Here is a 19,176-nt window from a genome sequence, read left to right as displayed (position 1 = left end):
GCCCCGCCCCGGGCCCGCCCTCCTCCTCTCGGCGCCGAAGCTCCGGACCTTTCCAAAGCCGGGGCGGGGGGGTTGTGCAGGGAGCCCACGCGTTCCGAGAGCCCGGTCCGGGCAGGGCGGTGCTGGGGACCGAGTGTTCGGGTGGCTCCCGTGGCACGGTCCGTCCAGGAGGACGCGGGCGAGAAGCGGGCCGGAGCCGAGGCGGCGCGCACGGGCCTGTCTTTCCCGCCCCTCCCCGCGCGCGCCCGAGTGGTGGCGGCCGAGAGAAGGACTCGTGGCTGCGGGGCTCGCGCCTCTGTCAGTGCGGCGGGGCGCGCGAGCGGCGCGGAGCGCGGAGCCGAGGGAAGCCGAGGGGGCGGAAGCGGTGGCTACTGTCGCGCGTGTGCTCCGGGCTCCTCACGAGGCGGCCGGGGCCGCCTCCTCCCTCCCGCCCGCCCGCCCGCCCGCCCTCCGAGAGCGGCCGCGCCGTCGCCTTCTGCGCCGCGCGGCTTCCTCCAGACCTCGGCGCGGGTGAGTGGGGGCCGCGGGCCGCTCGGGAGGAGTGCGGGCGAGCTGTTCCTGGTGCCTTTTCCTTCCTCACCTCCTCCGGCGGGCCGCTGCCTATTTTTAGAAACTCTTCCTTTCGGCCGTTCCGGGAGTCCTGGGATCCGGTGTAACTCTCGGCCCCCTCCCTCTGAGCTCCCCCCTCCCAGGCCGCCCGGGGCCGCCCGCGCTCGCCCCTGGCCTCCTGGCGTTCGCAGCTTGCTCCTGGTCGGCAGGCCCGGCCGGGGCCAGGAGTTGGGGGTGGGCCGGCGCCCGCTCGGAAGTTGGAGTCTTTTGTGCTCGCGCCCCGCCCCGGCCGGCAAGGGGAGGAGGGGAGGGAGCGGAGGTTGCGCCGGGGAGGCCTCGGGCGGGCTGGGGCCTGGCCCTGGCCTCGCTCGGGGATCCGGGCTTCTTCCGGCTCTCCAGCCCGGGCCAGCTCTTTGGGTTTCCTTAGGCGCGCAGACCTGGTCCTTCCTTCCCCCTTTACGGCTCTGAGAGCTTCGCCCGCCACCCTTGCCTATCCTTTGGTCGTTGTTACCTGGGGCGCGGAAGGGAACAACCAGCCAGTCGAACTGGGACTGGGGCTCACACTTTACTCCGGTCCTCTATGCGGCCGAGCCTCAGTTTTCTCCTGGGTGACATGGGGTCAAGAAGAGACGCGGCCTCGCAGGGTGTTAGTGAATTCAGGGAGAGAGTTAGTGCTTGACAGAAGCGTTAAATGCCAACAGGTAACGTTCGATGAGACTGACCCAGGAACTTCGTGAATGTATTGCCTAATGGCCACAGCGGTCTTCCGGAGTTGTCCCTGCTCAAAGGAGCAGAAATCGAGGTGCAGAGAGGCACAGCCATAGAAGTGCAAAGCTGTTGTTAGTAACTGTTACTTCTTTGCTGATAGGAGCATGTGTCATCTCTTGTGCAGAGGGCGTTTTGATATATCGTTCGGATTAACAGCATATAGTTAAGAAACGTAACTCTGGGTTTCTCCCTGAGACAGCGACCTATCTGTCACAGAAAAAAATCCCTTTTGGTTGGTACCAGAACTGAGAGGGAGGTGATTGCGATGAATTTTGTTGCTAGTGTTGTGGTTAGATGGATCCAGAGATCTCCTAGCCTCAAGCATGAGTGAAGTTCTGAGCTTAAGGACCTCACTGAAGCCCACTTTTTACTTTATTGCATGTCTCCCTCTTCCTCCAACCTCAGATCTTGTATGTTCTTTGTCCATGATCTTAGTTGGAAGTTCAGGGATGGAGGAAGCGCAAGTCAGCTGCTTCAACTCCCAGCCTTCTAATAGTGTTATTTTTCTTGGTTTCCCAATAAGGCCTTTAGGGGTTAAAGTGAACTAAAATTAACTTCAGCAGCTGTTTTCCTTCGGCAGTGAGTTTGATATTAGTTGTGGGGATCACCTGAAAAATCAGACAGGGCTGGGGCTGGAGGCGCTCATGTTTGCATTAGTTCTTCAGACCTGTAGGTCTGTGCTTGACCCAGCCCTTGAGTCTAGATTTAGTAGTGGTGGAATATAGGAGGTGGATGGCTGAACAGACCACCCTTCTTTGCTTTTTACTGATCCTCGAAAGGGGAAGTCTGTCTAAATAAGTCGACTACCTTGGTGATTGCTAGAATTCCCGGCAGCCTTTCTTTCACTCTAGGTTTTATTTATTTTTTTCTTCTCCCCTCCCATACGTTGTCATTTGTTGAATGTGAGCTGCTTTTTCAGGCCTCAAGATCAGGAGTCTCGGGTTATTGGACATCTCAAAAGACCTTGTGTAGTCTCAGTCATTTTCTGTGTCTAAAGATCTAGTTGTCTTTTTCTTGGTTTCCTAATGGTTTAGGTATTCTTCTGTAACTGTTATCTGAGTTCTGATTTAGTATGAAGTAGTTTGCAAGGCTTGATTTATTCCTTTGTCGTGTCAGCAAGTAGACACAGATTAGGACGTTTGCCTTAGGATCATAGGATTTAACGGGTGTTGACTTCTACAAGGAGCTGGGCCATTCCTTGTGGTCCTTTGAGTCTGTTTCTTTCTGTAGCCTCCTAGAGTGCTGTGGAGACAAGAAAGTGGGTGTGAAAGTGCTTGTTACAGCGATAATAACTAACATCTGCTAATCAGTCACAGGGCTGAAGGTTTTTAGTGGACCATGTCATTTGATCCTTGGAACAATCTATGAACTAAGTATTATCCCTGCTTTACAGAAGAAATAGGCTTACAAAAAGGTTACATGACTTGCTCAGGGCCATGTAATTGGTCAAGCAGGATTCACTGTGCAGACAGTAGCATTAAAGTCAGATTCTTTCTGAAATTGTGGAATCATATATGTGTGTCATATTTTAAACAGTTGGCATTGCAACAGTTTTACAGTGTACAATTCTATGGGATTTAAGTATAGGTTGTGCAGCTGTGACATCCCCAAATTATTTTATCTTCCCTAACTGAAACTCTCCTGGCAAACACATTCTGTTTTCTGGTGTAAATTTGACTACTGTCAAATTTACTTCATAGTGAGGTGAAATAATTCAATCTTTGTCCTTTTGTGATTGCCAAGACTGGCATTGCCTGCCTTCATTTCAGTGTTCGTTCATGTAGAATGGTTTACTAGTTCTCATCTGTTGCAGAGAATGACATCCCTAGAGCAGGAATCCAGGCCTGGTTGTGTCTCCGGCAAAGCCCCTTTTTCCACACTACAGTTTAAGCTTTATTGCTAAAACCAGTTCTGGAATTAACACTAGTCCCTGTATTTTCAGAGAAGACCTATCCTTGAACCCAGATTACTCCATATTCTCTGTTTGTGTGTACTTATTTGGCCATTCAGGGTTTGGGCTTACAGCTGTAGTGATCAGGAATAGCAGAGCTATGAGAGTAACCTGGATTAAAATTTGTCAGCTGATTAGGTGGATTAATTACCACAATGCCAAGCTCTCCTTTTGTGCCCCTCTCTTTCCATAGAGGCACACAGAAGGAATTGGAGTTTGGAGTCTTAGAAGTTCTTATGGATCCTCACTGCTGTGGGTTAGGTGTTACATTTAGTTTTTCAAAATTCACTTCAATTAATCTGTTTTTGTGTCTCGTAGTGAGATTTTTATATTTATGAGAGTTGGCTGGAATTTTGTTCTGATGGTAAATGTGGCTGGGAGTAGGGAGTGTTGCAGAGACGGGGAATAGGACAGCAAGCGTGCGTAGGTTGTGCCCTCTAAACCTTTGCTAGCCCACGCGGTCTGTATACTAAAGTCAGAGTGTGTTGAGTAGTACGTTTGATAAAGTGCCATTCTTCCTTTTTTCTTTTGTGGTGCTTGAGATTGAGCATGGAGTTCATTCATGGATTTGTTTTTATTTTATGTGTATGGGTGTTTTGCCTGCATATATGGCTGTGTATGCAGTATCCAAGGAGGCCAGAAGATGATGTCATTCCTTAGATTAATTGGCTTTTCAGATAGTTGTGAGCTGCCATGTGGGTGGTGAGAATTGAACCCAGGACCTCTGAAGAGCAACAAGTGCTCTTAACCATTGAGCAATCTCCAGACCTTGGATAGACCATGGGTAGGTCTGCATGGTTATTTAGACCAGACTTCTTTTTAACATTCCAGGTGACTGCTGGTTTCAATGGATACATCATTATTGGAAAATTTTCTTCATTTACTGAATTAAAACATTTTTGAGAAAGGGTTTTACTGTATAGCTAAGACTGTTGGAACTTGGGGTACTTCTCAGCCTGGAGTTACAAGAAGTATCACTAATGCCTGCCTTCATAGTCTAGTTTTGAGGCATTTACTAAGCATGATACTAGGCTTGAGGATTTTGTACATATAGTTAGGCATAGAAACAGGCATATAAGAAGTGTTGTGACAAGGACAGTACCATGAAGATGTAGAGGATGGCATCTAGCCCAACATTGTTGGAGAAGCAGGCTAGGCTTAAATATAAGCCAGGAAAATGAAATTTGGGGAGCCACAGAAGAGGCAGAGATAGGTCTATTCAAGGCGGAAAGAACTATAATTCTAGGGATGGTGATGATGTTATGTGAGACTTTTAGTTACAACGGTATCAGATACAATTGTAGGTATTTAACATTTGTTAACCTCTTCCCTGAGAGGTAGCTAAAATTATTATTGCTATCCTGTAGGCAAGGAAACCATCTCAGAGGGATTAAATGAATTTCTCAAGATCTCAGGTCAAGTGTAAAGCCTCAGAAGAGTGGTTATGATGATAGCAAGACTTGCAAAGTAGGCAGAGTGGAAGTCGGCTCACAGAAGGGCCCTGTTGACCCTGTGAAGGACTTTGACATCTTGAGGTGAGGGGCCTGCCTGTGACTTTGTGCATCTTTTGGAAACTGTCTCTGATAACTTACTAGGGGAGTGGACTGAGAGCTAGCACACTGTGGGTAGAGACTAATTAACCTTAGGTGCGGTATTCCTGACCCAAGATTCTGGTGTTTCAGATGGCAGAAACCATAGTGTTATGTGTACATGGAAAAAGTGAACCAAGTAGTATGAGAAAGATTGTTGGAATGGAGGATATGGAAAGCAGCACATTTGAATCTGGTGTATAGGTGAGATTCTAAGTGGGAACCAAAAAAGGGAATATAGAAGGGAAGGGTGAGGATTTGTCATACAGGGCTGGTTATCTTAAATCTGCTTTCATTAACCTCTGTTAGAGATACCCGTTCTCTATCAGAGCTGGAGTGTTAGTGTGCTTCAAAATCTAATTTGTCTAAACCAGTGGTTCTCAACCTGTGGGTCACAACCATTGGAAATACATGTTTTCTGATGGCCTTAGCAACTGAGAACTCAGAAACAAAATTAGTTATAAAGTAGCAACAAAAATAATTTTATGATAGTGGATCACTGCAGCGTGAGGAACTGTAGTAAAGGTTCGAAGTGTTAGGATGGTTGAGAACCACCGGGCTAAATTGAGTAATGCAAACACTATTTTTAGAAAGGAAAATGTTAGTTGCTAGGCATGTAGATTCCGACCAGCTGCAAAGATTGGTAAGCCAGGATAATCTTCTTTTCTCTGGACAATGTCTTGTAACACTATGTTCCATTGTGCTGCTCTATAAGTATTATAGAACTATCTAATAGATAGGTAATATATATGTATGTATGTGTATATATATTATCACCTTAGCTAGGCTCCAGAAAACCAAAAAAAGGAGCCCATGGAACTCCTTTCTAAAAGAGCAGCAAATCTTAGTGACTGTGATACAGTAACGGAGTGCGGAGAGGAGAGGATAGTGGGATCGAGCAGGACAGGACAGGATGGGACTGTATGAGGAATTACTTTTATTAGGGATAGGAGTCCAAAGACCTGTTTTCCAGACTTTCTATTAGGTGGCAAATGTTCAGGTTTGTTCATCTAAATAACTAAGGTTCCTACAGCCGTACAGACCAGGCAGTGGTGGCACACACCTTTAATCCCAGTAGCCACACTAGTTTGCCATAGAAGCCGATGATAGTGGTGCACACCTTTAATCCCAGCACTAGAGAGGAATATAAGACAGGAGGAGACCCTTCTCAGCTCAGTCTCATTCTGAGGATTCGTGGAGGCAGGATTGCCATTTCAGTCTGAGGTAGAGATGTAAGAGCCAGTAGCTGGGTGCTTTGCTTTTCCGATCTTCAGGTTGAACCCCAATATCTATCTCTGGGCTTTCATTAATCATGCTACACTCCCTCTTCTTTCCCCATAGTTGAATACATAGGGCTATGCCCAGGCACCACTGTTAACTTTTCTCATTGGCCCGTTCTTTTTCTTTCATGTTAAGTTTCTTGTCATTTCATAATTGCTTTTGTAGTGAAACATATGCTATACTTTTTGGGAGGAAAAAGAGGAAGATGAAATGTGGTCCCTTTTTCTAGTTTCCATCTCTTAGAAGAGCACTTGAAGCTGTCTACCGTGTCCTGCTTTGGATGGTATGGTAAGGAATAAGGGTTGTGTTTGAGTACATAGGTTTCCCAGAGGGCATGTGTATTTGGAATGTTGGAGTTGGTGAAAGTGTAAATCTAGCAGTCCTTTCACCATGTCTAGTGAGTTCATTAGGATTAAAATAGCATTTGATGGACCTTTGATGTGTTCTGAATCATTTTAGTTACAATTACCAAAGGCTGGAATTTTAGTCTTCCTTCTGTAAAACAAGGTTACAGGGCTAGGTAATCTTTTTAATGTTACTATTTATGTGTGTGTGTATGTGTTTGTATGTATGTATATGAGTATGATGTACATGTGTCAGTTGGTATGTTTTTGTCATGGCTCAAGTGTGGAGATCTTTTGGGAGTTGATTCCTTTTACCCGGGGTTCTGAGGATCCCATCATGTCTTCAGGCTCTGCATTGCAGGTACTCTGACTTGCTGAGCCCTCTTGCTGGTTCTGGGGTAATCCCTCCCCCCACCCCCGCAGTGTTTTCTCTGTTATAGCTTTGGCTGTCCTGTAACTCAGTCTGTAGGCAAGTTTGTCCTCACAGAGATCAGCCTGCCTCTGCCTTGTAAGTGCTGGGATTAAAGGTTTGTGCCACCGCATTAATAATCTTAATTATTTTTGCTACAGTTTTATGGAAACGGTTTAGGAATTTTCCTCTGGAAGGAGAAAGGGGTTTACCTAAAGCGTTAAAAGATATCTCTGGGTTAAATTCTGGGGTCATCAAATATACCTTTTACTATATAAACAGATAGATATTGCTTTTAAGAGTAGACAGATAACTGAAAAAAATATGAGGTTAATTTACCAAATTAACTGTTGAGTTCCATTATAATCTTGTAGCTGAAACTCTAAGGGACAAACTTGGGAGTCTAAGATTATGTAGAACATTAAGTTTAAATCTGTGACCAACTGTCTGAAAGTCACATAATGAAAGGAAAATAGAAACAGTAGTAGTGGAAAATACTAGTTTTAGAACATGTTTTGCTTTTGTTGTTTGTTTTTGAGATAGGGTCTCTGTAGCTCTAGCTGTCCTGGACCTCACTAGGCAGAGCATGCTGGCCTCAAACTCACAGAGATCCATCTGTCTCTGCCTCCTTAGCGCTGGGATTAAAGGTATGTGCCACCATGCCTAGTCTCCAAAGTATTTTTACAGAGCTTTATTTAGCCTTATGAGGTAGGTACCCCTACTTCAAGACACCTGGCCCTTGAAATGACATCTATAGAAAATGAATAGTTCAGTTTGTCAAGCCAAGAATGATTGCTTTATTTCAAATAAATATTCTCTTTTAGAAGGCCAAGTTTTGCAGCTGAATGTTTGTGGCCAGGTTGTCTTCATTCTGGAGGCATTTATCTGGTATTTAGCTGTCTCCTGTTTATTAAAGATTTTAGTAAGCTTTGTTAAAGGTGATGTTTGCATGGTTTTTCTTCATATGTTTGTCTAGTTTGCTTTGTAGTTTTTTGTGCTAGTGAAAACAAGTCCAGTGGCAGATTGTAAAGGGTCATTTCTGTAACTCATCGTCGTGTAGATCTAGGTTTTCCTTGTGTTAGGTCTGGTCATGCTGTACTGAGAAGTCAAACGTTGCTCGTTCTCACAGACAGACCATTTCCAGGCTTTTGGGCTTGTTCTTGTAGACAGCTGTAAACTGTCACTGAGGAATGGTACTGTCAGTATAATAATGATGGCCGTGCATGAGTCAGTGGAACACAAGAATAACTTTCCTTAAAAAATCTTAAAATCTCACCTTAAATTAATTTTTCACATAAATTAAAATAGCCCTTTTTATAGTTACGGTTGTAGATAGGGTTATGGTGTTACTTGATGGTGTAATACAGTTACGCTTGGAAATCCCAACAGCTATCTTCCATCCCTGTGCTCATCTAGTCATTGCAGCAGTTTGTGTATCCTAATAGAGAATATGAAAGCCAAGTAAGGCAGGGAGGGAAACAGGTAAGTAAAACAAATCAGAGGTGGCTGATGACCAACCCAAGTGTGATTCCTGGGATCCACATGTGGCAAAGAACCAACTCCTGCAAATTGTCCTTTGACCTCCACATGGGCATTATGGTGAGAACACGATGCACACATCTTCTAAATAAAATTAAAAACACTGACAGTTTGTATCCCTTTCCTATCTTTGCTTGTCTGGCCCAGAGTCTTAAGATCAGACTGGAAATAGCATAATTGGTAGATAACACCTCTAGGTAAGGAAGCTTTGATTTTGTTTTGTAGTGCGTTGATATGTTTTTGTTATTTTCTTGCCTTCTCCTTTTCTTCTTCCTGTTATTCAGTTGTTTATCTTTTGTGTCCAATGTGTCCATACGTAAAGTGCCCAATCCCTAGCAAGTAAGTCAAGAACACTAGGCTGGGGAGAACGCTGGCCTTGTTGAAGGTCTGTCCACCGCCTTGCACCTTCTCTAACTCTTATATCACTGGCTTTCAGAAAGATTTAGTGGTGTCTAGCTTCTACTTTAAGAATAAAGAGGTACAAGTTTCTACTTTCTTTTGATAGAAAATAGGTCTCTGTTTTGTTTGCACTCGTTTTTTTTTTTTTGTTTTTTTTTTTGGAATTTGATCAGTTTGTCGTCTACTTATTGGGATTCTCAAAGCTCATCACCGTGACTGCCTTATTTGACTGCTTTGCTACATGGAGTCTTAGAAAATGAATGGAGGGAACATGAAGGTTCCCCTTATCGTTTTTTTTTTTTTTTTTTTTTTCTTTTTGAGCCTTTCCTGGAACTAGCTCTTGTAGATCAGGCTGGCCTCGAACTCACAAAGATCCATCTCCCTCTGCCTCCCAAGTGCTGGGATTAAAGGTGTGCGCCACCGCCGCCCAGCTGGTTCCCCTCATCTTGAAGGACTTCTTTCTCTTCAGGAAGAAAAGTTACTTAGGATAGTATATTGTGGTCATGATTTCTTCTAACAATTTAGCATTGCCTGCGGGTTCTAAAGGGATAAATGGTTTCTTGAGATGATTCAGTGGGTAACTGTACAAGCCTGGCATCCTAAATTCCATCGCTACCCATGTAAAGGTTTAAGGACAGAACTAGCTTCTAGAACATCCCTCCCTCCCTCCCGCTCATTCTCTTGCTCTCCTCCTTGTTCATCCGTCCCCCCCCCTTCAGAGATGGCTCAGTGGTTAAAAAAACTTGTTCTGCTGGAAGACCGGTTTGATTCCCACCATCCACATGTGGTTCACAGCTGTCTGTAAATCCAGTTTCAAGGGATCCAGTGCCCTCTTCTGGTCTCTGTGGGCACCAGGCATGAACGTGACACACAAGCATGCAAGCAGAATATTCATACACAAAATAAAATAATGAAGTAATTAAAAAGTAAATCTTGAAGATATATTTTTCAAAAAGATTAAGAAGTATACCTTTATCAACTCTTAAAGGTTATGGATAATGTTGAAGGTAGTGGGCCAAACTGGTGACTACTGAGGCACTCTGGTCTTTAGTGAGTTTATATTCTCTGTGGGGGAGATTAAAAAGCTGATAATGAGGGAGTTAGTGTCTTGGACAACTAAACTTGAAACAGGAAGTTCTGTTCTTATATGGCACTAATAAGGTAAACTGGAGAAATCATTTTTTCTTAAGGTGTGGTTAATATTCTATATCTTGCTTTCCTTACCATATATGGGGGAAATTTGGTAATGTTACTAAAAGTACACAAAGTAAAATGGTGAAACAGTTTTAATGTGAAGAATCCATGAGTCATTTGTCAGAGGTAACTGGCAGAGGTTTCCATAGGAAGGCAAAGTCTTTGGGCTGTAGTGATGAGCAAGAGTTATCTGAGCCAGTCTCTAGGATTGGAGAAATCACTTGAATATCTGGACTGGGTTGATCTTGTAGTATAAGGATAGTGACAGTTGTTTGAGATGCTCCTTGTTTCTAATATTCTGTCCGATTTTGCTTATAAATGATTAAATGCCAGTATTTCTTTTTCTGGACTATATTCTCCAGACTCTACCCAGAAGCAACATCCAAATACTTTTTCTCAGTTAAAGTAAATCTTTTCCTCCCTCTACTTTTACAGCTTCTAGTTCATCACCAGGGAAGTCAGGGCATGAACCTGAAGGTGAGGAAGTGATACAGAGGCCACAGAGAAATTTACTGACTTGCTCAGCGCCCCCCCCCCCCCCTTTCTAAAAGTTATTTCTTTTTATTTTATGTGTTTTGTCTGCTTGTTTGTCTGTGAGAGTGTCAGATCTTGTTGTGATCCAGCTGCCCTCACTCCCCCTGACTGACAGCGGAACTTTCTTGTGGTCTGTAATTGACAAGGATGTTTTTGTTCTTTCTGGCCGGTGGGTCCCCACAGAAGGAGTAGAGTATAAAAGGTTGCTGGACAAAAGAAAGGTTGCTGTTCTTCCACCTGAAAAGAAGCCTACGGGTCTCAATCCCGCCCCCCCCCCCCCCCCCCCCCCAGTATTGGCTATCCAGGTTGCTGGCTGCAGCAAGATCTTGGAGTTACAGACAATTGTTAGCTGCCATGTGGGTGCTGGGAATTGAACCTTGGTCCTCTAGAAGAGCAGTCAGTGCTCTTAAACACTGAGCCATCTCTTCAGCCTGCTCAGCCCCCTTCCTTTTCTGTTTTTTAGTTTCAGGAGAGTTAGGGCTACACAAAGAGAAACTCTGTCTCAAAAAAATCAAATACATACATATACACACATACAAATTTTATGTGTATGACTTTTGCTTGTGTGTGTATGTGTGTGAACTGTGGGTGCATGGAGATCTGAAGGGTAAAGATTCCCCTGGATCTGGAGATACAGATGGTTGTGGACTGGGTGCTGGAAACTGAACCCACATCCTCTGCAAGAGTGCTTTTAACTGCTGAGCTATCTCTCCAGCCTGAAACTTGCATTTATATATCTGTTTAGCACCACCTGCAGAGTGGCATCATCTTCAGTGACCTGGTCCCCCTCCAACCTTAGTAATTAATCAAGGTAATGCCCTACAGACTTGCCTATAGGTCAGTCTGTGTATCTTTTTTTCTCAGAATTCCTTCTTTCTATGTATGTAGAGGGTTCGTTTTCTTTTAAAGTGCAGGAGGAGGAAACACTGAGACCTAAAGATCTCAGTCTCAGCCCACCTATTACTTGTGTAATTTACTCAGGGAAAAATAACCATTTCTTTGTTAGCTTTTATTCTGCCAGTGGAACCTTGCTGGGTGCTTATTTTCTGTAGTTTTACCAAATCACTTTGAAGGCTGGCATGAACATAGATCATGTCTTAGAGCTTTTCTTCTTTGTTCTATGAGCGAATATTAGAAAATGTACCTTAAATTACCTGGTTGGGGGGAAATAGATGATCCTGGCTGATCCCTAATGTTAAACTTTAGTCAGTCAGCTCTTGATTCTGTGTGTGTAGGGCATTTGTTAAAGTCTGGAGGTGTTGGAGCTTCTAGAGATACTAACCAGAGGGCTATTAGGTTCCTGAGCAATCTGAACATTTGTTTAAAAAATCTGTTTTGTTTTTAAGTCGAGTGGTGGTGGTTCCCACCTTTAATTCCAGCAGAGGTAAGTGGATCTCTGTGAGTTTGAGACCAACCTGGTCTACAGAGCTAGTTCCAGGGTAGGCTTCAATGCTACATACGGAATCTCTGTCTCGAAAAACAAGCAAACAAACAAAAAAATTCTGACCTGAGTTCAGAATCTGCCTTCATATTAATAGCTATAGTGAATTGTGTGCCCGTTTTGTGATTATGCTATACTTAGTATCATGTATTTGTTGGTAGAGCTGGTACTCAAAGCTGTGTGTTAAGCCCTTTAAAATCTTTTTAGTTCTGCCTCAGCCCTAAGAGGTAGATTCTGTTGAGTTCTATAAATGTGTGTGTGTGTCTGTGTCTGTGTTTTCTGTGACCGTAAATATAGCTTGGGAAACCTGGTAAATAAAAAACAAATGTTTTTCTAGCAATAAACCTTCCTGGGATCAAGTTACTATTTCATGAGTAACTAATCTTTTTCTCTTGTCGGGCAAAAGTGTTTTTGCTTTTGTGGAAATATTGAAGGAATCCGGAGGCAGTAGAATAATGGAGTGCAATCCTGCTTCAAGGGGTAGCGAACATTTAGGCGGGACTTTTCACTCCCGATGGCATCTAATGATGCCAGTTTTGCTCTTTTGCAAAGAAAAGAAAATTTTAGTTGTGAACTTCAGAGAAGCAGTCCCTTTTAGAGAAAACAGTTCTTTTAACTTTGGGGACAACCAAGTGCTTTCTCTTCTAGATCTCTCTAGAGTGTCTTATTCTCTAGATCAGAGATCAAAACTGGCAGCCCCTGGGTTATTAGACCCTGAGTAAATGTTGTCTTTGATCTGTGGCATTTCTCTTTCATCTTTGAAACTTTGGCGAATTAATTTTGTTACCTGTTTAACCTCTATTTTTCCTGCCTCTACTAAGTGCTAGGCTAAGATTATAGGTGTGTCTGGCTGAACTCCTAACGAGGCTTCAGCTGGTTATCGTGCTGTTAAATCTGGGCCTAGCTGAGGTCTCTTTATTTTATGAGGAGTGGCTAGTCAGTTTGTGTCCTGACCTATCATAGGACTTGACAAATACAGCAAACTAGCCAAGGCTTAGTAAGTTTATCTTTGTTAATGTTGCATTTCTTATCCCTAATATTTGTAAACTGGGAGTGTGTAGTGGAGGAAGTGGGTTTGGTGTCATGGCATCTGATTAAAATAAAACCAGTTTTATTTAGGAGTTAGTACCTGGCACTTTTTCTCATAGCTGCAATTAGCAGTAGCTCCTATTTGTGAAAAGTAGGCATCTTCTGTGTAACATGGTCATTGTAGGATGTGGAGTGCCTGACAAAGAGGATGCCAGTAAGTGTGTATTACTCAAAATGTATTTGAGTTCTTATGATGCTGATTTCTCAGATTGAGGCACATGATTGCATGTGGCAAATATATAAAATCACAACTACCCAATTATCATTGGATTTCTTTTGCAACTGGCAATTTCAAAAAGTTCCTTTTTGAAACAAGAGTCCCAGTATGTAACCCTGGTTGTCCTGGAACTGACTAGGCTGGCCTTGAACTCAGAGATTCACTAGTCTCTCCCTCTTGTGTATTATGATTAAAGGCATGCACCACCATGCCAAAGTTTCTCTTAATATTAAATTGCACAGAAAGGGCTTTGTGTGTGTGTGTGTGTGTGTGTGTTGCTGAGGATCTGATTTAAGGCCTGATCATGGTAGGCAAGTATTTTACCACTGCACCAAACCCCTACCCCATTCCTAAATTGTATGGAACAGATAATAAATTGGCATGCAGTTTTAAAAATTGGGTGTATGTTGCTGGGTGGTGGTGGCATACACCTTTGATCCTAGCACTCGGAGGCAGAGGCAGGCGAATCTCTCTTAACCTAGTCAAGGCTTCTGAGCAGGCTGTCTCTGCTATCAGCACGATGTTTCTTATTGAGAGCTGGGGCTGAAAAAGCCAATTAAAATGTTTTTCTTTTGGTTTTGATTGAGTTCTACTACAGAAAGAATGAAGCTAAGAGACTTGATAGTGTAGTAGGAGGCCACTTGTTTGTTCCTGGCCACTCAGACCCGAAATAATCACACAGAAAGTATATTATTTAAATCACTGCTTGGCCTATTAGCTCTAATTTCTTATTGGCTAGCTCTTACATCTTAATTTAATCCATTTCTATTAATCTGTGTATTGCCACGTGTCTGTGGCTTACTGGCAAGGTTCCGTCCGGCTTGTCTGTTCCTGGCGGGGGTGGGGTGGGGTGGGGGCTACAACGTCATCTCGCTAACTCTGCCTTCTTTCTCTAGCATTCAGTTTAGTTTTCTGTGCCCAGCTCTGTTCTGCCCTGCTATAGGTCTAAGGCAGTTTCTTTATTAATTAATGGTAATCTCAGCATACAGAGGGAAATCCCAAATCATGATAGGTAGGACAAATTGTTATATTGAGCATCACCCTCTTCTTGCAGGCTATCCTCCCCTCTTGCACATACACTGACACTTGAGCCCAAGCCCCACACCCCACACACTTAATGCAATAATGTTTTATACGCTCCTTACACCGAGGTGCAACTATTCTCTTCCTTGAGTTTACCTGTCTTCCTAGCAGACTTTAAAATTTAAAATTATTTTTCCACTGAGACAGTATCTCACATTGTATCCATCACTGTCCTGGACCAAGCAGACATAATAATTTCAAAAACTAGTTTCTAAAAGAAATGCCTGCTGACAGCTTAGTTAGTGTACTGTTTGTTAGCTGAGTCATTTGTGACAGATCTTTTGGAAATAGGGTGAAGGAGAAGGAAGACTGGATCAGAGCAGCAGTTCTCAACCTGTGGGTTGGGACCCCTTTGGAAGTCCCCTTCAACAGGGGTGTCATATCAGATAGCTGCATATCATATATTTGCATTCATAATTAGCAAAATTACAGTTACAAAGTAGCAACAAATACAGTTTTATGGTTGGGGTCACCACAACATGAGATATTAAAGGGTCTCAGCATTAGGAAGGTTGAGAACCACTGCACTGTGTAGACAAGGTTGGCCTTGAAGTCACATGCCTGTGCTTCCCAAGTGCTGGGATTAAATGCATGTGCCACCACATCTGACTGCTTTATGAGGAATTTAGTTCAGATTTTTGTTTAACACGCTCACTAGAGTAGTCTAGAATCTTCTACCTCACAAGAGTCTCCTATGGGCAGGGCATTTCAGGACATTCAATAGAGGCTGTCCAGAGCCTGATCTGTCAAGAGTGTTGCAGTGGTTCTTAATTAGAGATGGATCTATATGGGCTTGTAGCCAGACCTGGAGAGACTCTTGATTACTATGAAATGGATCTGGGTATAATTGTTAGCACCATTGTTCTGAAAGTGTAGTCCTCTCCTGGGATCAGTAGCAGGCAGTGCTGCCCTGAACAGATTGTGAAAAGGTTGGTCAACTTGTATCCTTCTTTGTTATTTTTTTCTTCACCTTATAAAGTCATGCTAGTGCTTAGTTATCGACTACCTCCTGAGATGGAAGTCACTTATTTAATACTTAATAAATGTTTCATATAATAGGTAGGGTAAGCTCTTTTGCATGTTTATTTCTTCCAATTTACCAGAGTAGGTTAGAAAAGGAAATGGAAGCTTATAGAAGTCAAAGCAAAAAGACTTGACTGTTCCTTGTTACGTAGCACATTGTCATTGTCTGTGATGTCTAATAACATTTGAGATAAGTGTAATTTCAGCTACTGATTTTTTTTTTTTTAAATCAGGGCCTGCCTTTACCTTCATATATATTCTATTGAAGATCAGGTCCTATCCTTGTAACCCTTTAAAGACTGGAGGAAATTTCTTTTAAAGCCAGTGGTAATAAAGTTATTAGGGAGAGCTCTGCTTGCATTTTTGCTTTCTTAACTACTTGTCAAGGTCTAAGGAATGAGCAGGTTCTAATGGGAGTGATCAGTCATTATTTGGGATCAATGGGCAGTCTTTCAGAGTGATGCCAAATTGTAAAGGATATTTCTAGGCATTGAGAACCTGAAGGCTTAGCATGTTCTGTTACCTGTGTTGTGCCAGACCCTATTCTTCCTATTGTTGGTCTTTCAACAAGTATTTGATGAGTGTTGTCTTACGCATTAGGACTTTGGCTAGTGCTAAGAATTCCTAGATAACTTCACAATCTAGCATCATTTAGGGAAGGATACAAACCATAGTGGATGGTATGTGCCCCTTAATAGGATTATGTATAAGGATAAAAATGGGCTTTCCTGAGGAACATAAATGATTTGTGCTTTTGCTTTTTTGAGATGGAATTTCATGTAGTCCAGGCTGGCCTCCTACCTTACCTCCTCAGTGCTGGGATGACAAGTGTATGCCACCACACTTGGGTCTTACCTGTTTCTTTTTTGTTTTGTTTTAGGATTTATTTTTATTTTATGTTCATTGGTGTTTTGCATGTTTGTCCATGTAAGGGAATCAGATCCCCTGGAACTGTAGTTAGAAAAAGTTTTGAGCTGCCATGTGAGTGCTGGGATTTGAACTTAGATCCTCAGGAAGAGTAGCCAGTGCTCTTAACTGATGAAACATCTCTCCATCCCCATTTTTTTTCTTTGTTTTCTCTCTCTCTTCCTTTTTTTTTTTTTTTGAAATGCTCTGTGTAGACCAGGCTGGCCTTGAACTCACAGAGATCTGCCTGCCTCTGCCTCCTTAGTGCTGGGATTTAAAGGTGTGGCTACCATGCCAGGCTTTACTTGTGGTTTGAAGGAAAAGTAAGAGTTAAGGTAGGGAAGGGACCAACACAAATAAAAGCATAGTTTTGTTCAAGAACACAGGGTAAAGGAGTGGACATTAGAGTCCTTGCCCTTTGCCACATTTCAGCTGTAGCCATTGGATGGGAGTGATGTCGGGCTTCAGGTGGAGTAACAGATTTATTAGCAGGTACCAATCGAAATTTCTAGAATCCTGTAGAAGGAAGGAGGGAGAAAAGCTGAAAACCAGCAGTCTTTTGTACCAACCCTGCCAGAGGTACTGAGTTCTTGGCAGTGATTTGAAAATTCTGGCCTGGGCAAATTGGTTGGTTTTTCTGGCAAAATCCCATTAGCTCCATATAGTCTGCCCCTCCTCTCTGTATGCTTTTTAAAAAAGAAATTAATGGAATCTGTTCAAAATACCTCTGAAATGAAATTACATTTTTAACTCTAATTACCCTAATTAGAACTTGACAGCCGTAATCCCGAAATGGCAGATATAGTAAGTACCCCAGGCCTGTGACAGGCTCATTTACCCAGATGAAATGGTGTTCTTTTCTGAGAAAAAAAGCTTTTATTTTTTTTCTCAGCTGCTTAGTCTTTGCTCCCACAGATTTTCCAAGCAAGGGGAGCTGTAGTGGTGGGCTGCAGGCTTACCCTGGACACAATCTCTGTAAAGGTGTGCGTTGGAGATGCCATCAAGATGGTTGTTACCACATCTAATTTTTTTCCTTCGGTTGAAATTGGGCTTTTCAATGAAATTCTCTGCTTTGAAGATCAAGGAAATGACACTTGTTAGAGGACTGTTGATCTAGGGCTAGACCTTGTTCTTGGGTAAGTTTAAGACTAGTATTGAGAACATTGTTTAACCATCTGTGGTAATGAGCACCTGTAATCCTTGCACGCAGGGGGCTGATGGCAAAGAGGATCACCAGGAATTCAAGGCTAGTCAAGATTAGCCTTCAAAAAGCAAGCAAACAAAACCATTAACAATTTGAGTTTAGGAACAAGGAAGTCTGAAAACAGAAGTCTTTTCATAGATCTCCAATTCCTCTAGCTCTGTACAATCTTAATGGATGCCTCGTCTTAACTAGTTACCTGACTAGCCTCAAAAAAGATCTTGGGGTGAGGATTAGGTCCAAGCCCATGAAACTGAAAAATCAGTTGATACTACTGAGTCAGAAATTCTGCTAGAATCAGAGAAGCCTTTTAAGTCACTTGACACTGACTGCTATGTTTTATGCTAATAGGTAGAGATGTAATTAAGTAAAACACAGTCCCTGCTCCCAAGATGAAGCAGTGACAGTCATGCATATCTGACAAATTATGCAGGGCAGAATAAGCCTTACTCAGTGTTAGAAAGTTTGAGTGTCTTATATATATATGACGTACTGAAATGAGTACATAGATACTTCAGATACAGGTTCTGCTTTCAAGAGTGCCTAGTAAATTAAGACATGTAGGCATGTGAAAAGTTGACTGTAACACTCAACATGTAGGTGATATCTGCTGGACAGATTTACCTGGAGAAAGATGGTCAGGAAAGTGAGAAAGGATTACTTTTTTCCACTGATCATCCACAAAGACTCACCACAGCCGTTTTCACTGAGCTTGTCCTTAAATGAAGAAAAAGAGAGGAATGGAGAAAAGCACTGCAGGTCTTAGGAAATAGCTTGGCCAAGTTAGGTGTTGTCAGGAGATAACAGTCTGGTGTGATGTGAGTAGTGAATAGGGAAAGGATATGGTAGATGAGGGTAGAATTTAAACTTCACCCAGTAGGCAAGAAGAATTGAATTTATTGAAGGTACAGAGCTGAGATAGCAGTGTATATGGCATATTCTCAGGCAGAAGTGATTGGAGGCAAGTAGGTTAGTTAGAGCAAGTGTCGGTAAATTATGATTACAGGCTGGTATGCAGCCACAGACCCACAGAACTTATGTGTTCACCTACGACTGATTTTGCATCGTAGTGATGTGTTGAATACTACAGAAACTGCTGTTGTTGTCCTCGGAGCCTAAGCGTTTAGCTGTCCAGCCCTACACAGAAAAGATTGGCTGATAGCTGAGTTAGTTAATTATATAGGATTTCTGAGAGAAGATAAATGTTAGGACTAAGCCTGAAATAGGTTGGTAATATTAAAAGAAACAATGTGATTTAACAGATAACACTTGTCCTATCTGCCTCTCAAGTTTGTGAAAACCAACTTTGTTGAAATATCATCAACGTAGTCAGAAAAAGGCATTTGATATGTGGGCAACTACTAATGTACTTCTATTAACTGTATAACCTTGTCCTGGTCATCTAACTGCTTAGAGGCTCAGATGAGTATAATGTAGTAAGTAGGATATAGAAAAGCCTCACCAGTTTGATTCTTACGGAATTTTGTAAATCCTCCAGTTGGAAAAACAAATGTCATAGAAAATAGTTAGGTTAGGGATGGTGGGTGTGGTGTCACATTTAATCCCCGCAGTTGGGAGGCAGAGGCAGGTGGACCTCTCTGAGTTCAAGGCCTGCCAGGGATACATAGTGAGACCCTTTCTCAAAAAGAAGTTGGTCAG

General features: G+C 42.8%; 1 protein-coding gene across 1 annotated transcript in view; it reads left to right on the top strand.

Annotated features, from left to right (window-relative positions):
- The first annotated feature begins 451 nt into the window (after nt 1–451).
- Raly (RALY heterogeneous nuclear ribonucleoprotein) overlaps nt 452–19,176 on the top strand; it is an 81,235-nt gene continuing 62,510 nt past the window's right edge. Inside the window, exon 1 of the mRNA XM_085697180.2 lies at nt 452–510. The gene's annotated coding sequence lies outside the window, so the exon portion shown is untranslated. The remainder of the gene's footprint in view (nt 511–19,176) is intronic.

This window comes from Myodes glareolus, chromosome 10, assembly GCF_982192425.1.
Source record: "Myodes glareolus chromosome 10, mMyoGla1.1, whole genome shotgun sequence".
NCBI lineage: Eukaryota > Metazoa > Chordata > Mammalia > Rodentia > Cricetidae > Myodes > Myodes glareolus.
This window is presented reverse-complemented; position numbering and strand designations above follow the sequence as displayed.